A 9,064-nucleotide genomic window follows, 5' to 3' on the forward strand; every position below is an offset into this window, starting at 1 on the left:
CTGAAAAATAGTTATATGGGTTGTACGACAAAACAATAACAACAACTGAACTACTGTTTCTTTGTGCGGATAATACGAGGAAGGAGAATTTTTGAGTGTGAAAGTGGAAAAAATACTGTTATGTATTGGGGGAATGAGTTTGGTTTAAGTGTGGTGTGGGTGTGGTCTGTGCATAGCTCGTCAATGGTTTCTATAACGGTAGACCCTTAGGCTTCCAACACTTTAGGCTTACGTAAGGTAAAAAACAAAACTTAATACAATTAATACAATATAATAATTCCTCAATCAAATTATAAGTGAAATGCTAATGATACTTACTTACAGATATTTTCGCTTTATGTAATAGATACTCTCAAATATTCAACTCGCATATGTATCCTTTTGATATTTTTAAATACAGATAATAATATGCAATTATTTAAAAACTTTTTTATACACTTTTGGATTCAGGCCAAAGTATCTTTCAATATTAAAACTATTCCCACTTTAAAGTCTTCTCTTTCTCTTTAAAAAATATGCTTTACATCTTTACCTCTTTTTTCACAAAAATTTCTTTTGCCTTTTTTACCAAATATCTCATTAATAAACTTTTCCTAAATAATTCTTTTTAATTTTCTCATAAAATCTTTTCATAAAAAATTTCCTAAAAAAATCTCCTTTTTCTATGAATTTGCAGATTTTTCTTAAAGCAGTTGTTGTCCTAACATAGGAAATAAACTTTATCTTCAAGTTCGTTTAGTGTTTTTGTTTCGACCGCTAAGTCATGGTTCTCTAAAACAGGTTTTACCGATCATCTTTTGATTACTGTTTGTCTCTAGTCTCGACTTGTTTGTAAAAATCATAAAAGAGTTGCAGAATTTTCGCAAACCTTGCTAATTGAGCTATAATTTTCTCATTGTAGTTGCAATTACATTTTCTTATCATTTTTGCAAAAGCTGTAATAAACTTTAGTGGTGCTACTGACTTATTTTTTCATGCATTTGTACATTAGTGTCTATTTAGTGTTTCGGCTGTCTCCAGCTTTTCTTCAATCGATTATCATATTTGTTTGACTCAGGTATACTTAAAGATTATGTTTACGATTTCTTTTATTTCCCCTCCTCAAAATATTCATTTTTGTTGAATGCATAAAGAGAGGACGTGGAGTTGCACACACTTTTGTTAACCGAACGAGTATTTTCTTATCAGTGTTCTCAATCACACACCCATTTATGATATTATAGTAATATAAGTTAGCCATTACTAATATTTGTTGTGCTCGCATTTCTGTCCAGTTCCCTTCTAATATTATCAAAATAAACAACTAATCGCTACTAGTTTATACTTAAAAATGACTTCAAGATTCTCATTTTATATGGGATTCCACTATAAAGCAAAAGTTTTCCACATTTAAAATTCCCATGTAAACTTCCAACTTAACTAACTGAACTCTCTTTGAATAGTTTATGGTTTATGAAGTTCTTGATATTAAACCCCGAGAATCAGATTAGGACAATTATATAAGAAATTCCCACAAGCTTTTAAGTATTTACCGCAAGTTTTTGAGTGTTCAAAAAAGGTGCAGAGACATTCTCAGATAAATGAAATAAGCATGACTATTAGCTCTTGAGATTTTTTGGACGAAAACAAGAATTTCATAAAAAACACTTTCCACAAATTTGCAATAACATCATCTGTTCTTGGCAAAAATGTTTTAAGATACTAAAAATGTAGTAGGTGGTGAATTGAAATCGTTGTACTTATTTTGTTGATAAGATTTTTTTTTCCGGGTGAATTTTTTTCTAGGGATTATTTTTCCTTGCAGTATTTATTTCCCGGGGAGGGGTGGGGGGGAGTTACTGGTGCAGTAATCAAATATCAAGATTAACTTGTAAGAAAATGATAAAGTTATGGAACATTGAGTTCCTAAATTAAGTGCTGTTTTTAGTTAACCTATTCAAAGTTTAATTTAATAGTTAGTAATTTAAAATTTTTTATTACCAGTATTTCAAAAGCTAGTTTCATCTTTAAGTAGGTCTTTACCAAAATGAACAGCAATGAGTTTCACACACAACTTAACAATTAAAACCCTTTTATATGTAGGTGTAAAATAACACCCCGGCACACATTATTTATGGCGATTTATGCTTTGTAACTGACTATTGGTAATATTTTACATTACTGAATATGTGGTACTTTTTTTAGATGCAAAACACCTCTTCTAAACCACATCTCAATATTTTCTCATTTAATTTATTGAACGGCCTGCGTACGGGTTATTATTTACTCACTTTTGAATCAAAAAATGAAAAAAGAAACTTAATTATTCAAGCATCAATTTTTTATTAGAGCAATAAATTGTTTATTAGATTGTGGGAGCTTCTCAAGATGTGGTTGTGATAAGAATCAAACATATATAAATACTCTCACAGTAATAAACTTGAAGGCCTATGCATTATGGTGTTTAGTTTAAAAAAAAATTGCCGTAAAGCGAGTTTGATAAGAGCTAAGGAGAAGAAACCTCTCATTAACTTGAAAGCCTATGTACTATGGTGTTTAGTTTAAAAAATCTTTCCTGTAACAATAATTAAATAAGAGTTTAGGACAAGAAATCTTTCTGTAATCTCGGTACATTTTGTCCGAGCTCATCAAACATGCCATAAAATCAGTATAAAGTTCTAGCGCACTTAATAGTGACATTAATTCTGATTAGGAATGTACTTCGTAAATATTCCTTATTTAAAATCTAGTCTCTGATAAAGTTCTTAAATACTTGGTATAGCCTCTACATCAACATTGGATGTTAAATCCAACTGATTTCTTTCAATTGAATGAATTTAATGCATTATAGTATAAATGTAAAAAACGGCAATGAAAATTATTTTCATTTATTTTCTTATCTATTTTCAATGAAATTGAAATTAACAAAATTTAATTAGGGAACAAAAGTGGGTCACAAAGTATACAAATCTGCAGTAATGGTATGGTATCTTTTCATTGCAGCGCGACAACGAAGGTTTGGTAACCGGTAATAATATGAATCCAACAAATATGAAACAGACAAATTTGATGACTCGCGAATTGAAGAATTCATCGTAAATTCTTTACATATACATTTACATAATTGGTTTTTTTTCATTTACGAAACTTTTTTACGTTTTGCCATTTATTTGATTGGTGATCTCAGTAGATCATTCGATGGGAATCAGCACTAACAATGTGAAGTAGCACTTAAAAGAAAAGAAGGTGCCTTATATAATTAGTCATTGAATTCAAAACTTACTTTGAGCTTACTTTTTGTCCGGAACTATGAGTATATGAGCATTGAATTAGGAGAAAAAATATAGTTAAAAATAATTGAGTTAAGTCAAGTAGTTAAGTGAGAATAGTTTAGGATTCCGGGTATTAAAAAGTTTTCTTAATGAAAGCCAAATATGTTACATGACGAATTTTATTGTAATATAAAGCAAGTCTTAGAGAGAACAGAGTTTTGTTCCTTAAAATGTAAAATTTTTCACAAACGACTTTATTGACGTAATTCCTTCAACATTTTTGCACTCTAATCTTAAGGTTGTTATTTTAATTTTTCATCAAGAATTGTGTTAAGATAAAAATTAATTTTTTAAATATTAAAGGTGACCAAACTTTTTTTAAAGGTGATGATCGACAAAATGGCGACAAATTGACGATTGAAAAGATTTATTAAAAAAAAAATTTTCGGATGTAACGTTTTTTTTTTTATTTACCAAATCGAATTTGTGAAAAAAAAATACTTGCTCCTTCTTCAACTTTAAGTAGTTGAATAATAAATAACTATTAGTTATTATTTTTCTTAATTTTTAAAATATTTGCAAATCCTACAGCATATAATAAATCCATGTACTTAGTAAAATCTAACTAAAGCTATTTAAACACTTTTTCTTAAAAATTGGGAAGCGCCTCTTCAGACTTTTATTTAAAATGTTTCTTGCCTTTCATAGAATGAGTTTTTGTTATTTTTCAAACCTTTTAATTATTGAGTCGGAAAAATTCGGATGTGTTTTTCAATATGAACCCAACTTGCTTTGCAAAGTCAAACTGTCGAAGTCAAATGATTTCAGTTTCAGGCTGCAGAACGATTGTGGGGCAGTTGTCGATATTTATAATCTCTATATCTTTTGTTTAGTTTTTAAACCATACCTTTTACAGGTTATTTTTACGGGGTATTATTTACTCACATTTGAATCAAATAATGAAAAATGAAACTTAATTATTAGAGCATAAATTTTTTATTTAAACCGTAAATTATTTATGAGATTGTGGGAGCTTCTCACGATGTGGTTGGGATGAGTGCTAGACAAATTTAGTTCCACTCACAGCAATGAGAATACCTCAGATTCTAGCATCTGAAGTACGAAGTCAGATAAACTTCAGCTCTGAAAAAAATGTCTTAAAGTGATTATTTGTATACAAGAATGAGCATCTGTGTCATTTGACTTTAGCTTGTGTATTTAGTCGTTAAATTGTTTAAATTGCAATTATGTATTACTATGTTAATGTTAAATTAAAATTATACTTTGACGCGTAGCATCATGTCAAAATTTACTTTATCATGTTCTTTGCCATCATTCTCTTTATTTCTCAACCTTGAGTTCTCTTTATTTTTAACAGCATCTTGGTAATTTCATGGAAAGGTAGTGCATAATCTACCTTCGTTATTTTTATAAAAATAATTTCTTTTGCATTTTTTTAATGAAAATATGTAATATTTTGAATATTTTTATAGTTGAGCTTTAATTTGCAATATTATGACAAAGTTGTAAATAATATTACTTATTATAATATAAAGAACATTTGCAGTTTTAGAAGAATTTTCGACGAGGACAACATCAAACTTGTTGTGACTAGATGTCTTAAAATAAATAGAGCTATATTTGCGGTTTTTAAAGTTAACCATTAACTTTGGTAAAATTAAATATAACATTGATAAAAATAAACCAAGTCTCACTCAAATTTATTAAAAAACTAAAAAATTTATTATGTACAACAATATTATTTAATGGACCGATGAGATGTTTAACGTTAACCCTTAAATCGCATAAAGATTTCTCGAATAAAATGTCAAACTTAAAATAATGTCGATCCAAAAAAAAAAATGAAACCAAAAGAAGTTGAAGTTCTGAATCTGGATTTTACATTTAATTTCGAAATTTTGATATTGATTATGTATTCGACTTTTGATATTGATTATGTATTCGACTCTATGACACTGTAAAATTATCCTTCTAAACACCGATAACAAAATCTGAAACTGTTTTTGTAAGAATTCAGTTCGTAGCCCAGCTTTTTTGAATTACCTTCTGGACATCAAGAAAATGTTCATATGAATGAAAGAGTGGTAAAAGTGGCCTTCTCCCTTCTCACCAACCCTCTTTGTTTGGCTGCCCTTGACAATAATTTATTTGATATTTTTCTAGGATAATTCTTTATTTACGTTGAGCTTTCCCTTTTCTGTTGTAGTTTTATGTTTTCCTTTTTTTTTAATGTGGCTTATTTTTATTTTTATCTTTTGATTTCGAAGCTCAGTTCTCAAATCTTTGAAAAACATTTTGGTTGTAATAATATTTAAGCATTCAGTTTTTTATGATTACAAATTATTTATCATTTACAGCAACTTTTCAAAAGTATCGATTTCAGAAAAACAAGCCGACTTTTATTTAGCTAATTTATTTAATTCACCGTTAAATAACATTTACAAGGTAATACATCTAAACTAAAAACCATAATGGCCAGAGCGAGAAGAATGCTTATTTTAGCACTTTTTTTTGATAAAGTATAAATGGAGTTGTTTCAAAATATAAAAATCTTTAAAAATATATCAAGCATGTTTTAAGTTCAAATAGGTAACATTGGTTAAAAAAAATTATTTTTATGAGTATATACAATTTGAAAAATAAAATATTATACCGACTAAATAGTAAAAAAAAGCCACAGAAAATAAATTTTTAACATCGCTTCTGATTTGGACATGGATTTCGGATAGTAATTTTGAAATTTAGGTATTTATAGTAACTTATGACTACGTATGTAGTTTGTGTAAAACTAAACTTGCTTTCTAAACAATGTTTACAAAAAAAATTTTTCAAAATAATTTTAAATTGTTTACAAACTATCCAAAGCATTCTGTTGAAGAACATTAAAAAAAAGTTAAAAAGCGATATGGGACAATAAAGTGCCCGTAATGGAGTAATCGAGTTAATCTCTTGACATGAGTCTTACTAATCTAAAACGTTAGGGTAAATGTAAAAATAAAAAATAGGCAGACTTAATTAACCAACGCAGATAAAGATTTATGTTAGTCAAGATTAAGTTGATTTCATTTCTAAAAAAAAGGGGTGCTCAACCATAATTATAAAAAAAGGTATTTTAATAAATGATAATGAAATATTTTCTTTCGAGTATTTGTGATGAAATAAATGAAATATTTTGGTGATGTGAAAATTTTTTGTTTTCTTAAATTATTTTAATAACTTAAATAAGTTTTTTTTGCACATTGAAACAAATTTAGGGACGTCATTAAGAAATATTTAAGTACGATCTACTGCATTTAAAATCATGCCATATGTTTTAAGTAAACATATTTCAGCTGTGAACCCCCTTGTATTAAAAACATTATTCATTACTTTGCACACCGCTGCAGCTATTTGGTGATTACAAGAGCTCAAATGAAAAGATTTATCCACATTATCCGACGATGTAATTTGACGGATATTATAATCTAAATGACCAGCTTTTTTTTTAGCATGTGGTAGCCAACGCTGCTAGTTTCACAAGAAAGATACACAAGAAAGAGTTGCTTATACTATTAACAAAGTTTTTCTATTCCTAATATAAAAGACATGCATTATTTTTTTCATAATACATGTTGTATATGTAATATATACAACTTATAATATATATATACAACATATGTTATTCAATCTAATTTACTTAATTAAATTTACGGAATAAGTAATTAGAAGGACTCAGAGTAATTTTACATTAAATATTCATTTAATGTTGCTCTAAGTTAGCAAATTTAATGTTGCTAACTTAGAGCAACATTAAATGAATGCATGGAACTTACAGAAAAATAGTGTTTTACTATTCTTAAAAAAACGGTTTTAACTAAACCCTGATATTTAGTCTCGGCAGAAATCCTGGTATTTAGCATCGGAGAGTTTTGGATTGGCACCTTTTACATAAAGTAAAACTCAACTTTTCTTCTTCTTGCTTAATTTTTCATAAAAGAAAGAGAAATTACACTACTAAAATGGATAAAAACTTTAATCTTTTAAGTGAACGGCACACACGATGAGGATTACGTAAGAATGGTTAATAGTTCATAAAAGAAAGTTAATAGTTCATAAAAGAAAGTTAATAGTTCATAAAAGAAAGAGAAATTACACTACTAAAATGGATAAGAACTTTAATCTTTTAAGTGAACGGCACACACGATGAGGATTACGTAAGAATGGTTAATAGTTCATAAAAGAAAGTTAATAGTTCATAAAAGAAAGTTAATAGTTCATAAAAGAAAGAGAAATTACACTACTAAAATGGATCAAAACTTTAATCTTTTAAGTGAACGGCACACACGATGAGGATTACGTAAGAATGACAGTTCAAAAAATTTCTTTTTTTTTTTTGTGAAAACAAACTCATGAGAATTGTATTTGTCTTTTTTGATAATCTAATTGATATTTCGTTTTCTCTAGAATCAAGAATACTATAAGAAATGCTTCAACAATCCTAAATTCTTTTAAGATTCTTTTCGAAATGAAATCATGTTTTCATTTGAATATTATTTGATTAGTAGTAGTTCTAACAAAAAAACTGAAATTCTATTTGGAAACAAAAAATGTAGGAGTTGTCTTATTGTTTTGCTAAATATGTTCCCTAATGTTGCTCAATACGTTTATAACAAGTTGATTGATTTGAATGTTTCCATTTTTGATAAATTAATTGGTATTCTAAATTAAACTAAGAAAAAGTGGTTTTGGGATGGCAAAAAAAGCTACAAGCGACATTTGAAAGGTGAATAACGAGAAAAAAAAAGTGAAATTGGTTGGTGTGAAGTTACATTAAAATGCAACGAATTAGTATTTAAATGTTGATTTCTCAGAATCCTTGATCTCCCTCAATCAAATTACACGCCGAGCGTTGAAGCTATGAAAGGTGCTATAGATTTTCTTGAAAAGATTTGCATCGATTGATGAATCATGAGCAAGTGAAAACGGGGCCATATAAACAAACCTCAATTTCAAAGAGTAGACAGCGAATATTTTACAATCTATCGGGAAAAAGAAATTTTAATAATTTTTAAGAGAGTAGTACGAACATAGAGCTTTTAGAGAAATAAGAATCTGAAAAACTTCGTTTTTTCAAACGGTCTAACAAAGATACCATTTCCCCTTTTCTTGCATCCATTTAAGTTGACTTTACTTTTTTCAGATTTACGCACAAAAATATTTAACAAATACTGTTCATAAAATAGTGGTTAGAAAGTTAACTTAAAGAATGTACTTGATAAAAGAGAAATCCTTAATTAACTCAAAATCTGGTTAAAAAAGTACAATTTAAATTGGCTTTTGCTTTATTAGTCTAATGATTAGTAGGTTTTTTCATTAAGCTGATCAAAGATAAATTTGCGTGAAATATTGAGGCTGAAGACCCTTTTTTTTTTTGTAAAAAATGCAAAATGACAAGTTAATTATTTAGATGTAAGAATAAATTAATCTATGCAAATGAAAACAAGGTAAAGTAAAAAATAGTCTTGAGTTATAAAGACAAATACATTCAATTGCTAAATTCCTATGTCATAAAAGATTATTAGCAAGAGTTAAACTAAATAAGTACTGTTAGCAAAGTAAAAATCTGGAAGATAACTTTCACCGAAAGGAAATAATATTTGTTGTCTGAAGTGGTGCTTTTGCATCGATTTACAACTGCATTGTGAAAGGAAAGTATGGTGTTACATTTTTGTATTAATTTTTGTATGAGTTTTTATTTATCACCGTTAATTTAAGTCTAAGTTGACTTTCTGTAAATAAAAAAAATATTTTTT

The sequence above is a fragment of the Hydra viridissima genome, unplaced genomic scaffold (genome assembly GCF_058129835.1).
Source record: "Hydra viridissima isolate aposymbiotic clone 2 unplaced genomic scaffold, HvirCarnegie_v1 scaffold_3, whole genome shotgun sequence".
Lineage (NCBI taxonomy): Eukaryota > Metazoa > Cnidaria > Hydrozoa > Anthoathecata > Hydridae > Hydra > Hydra viridissima.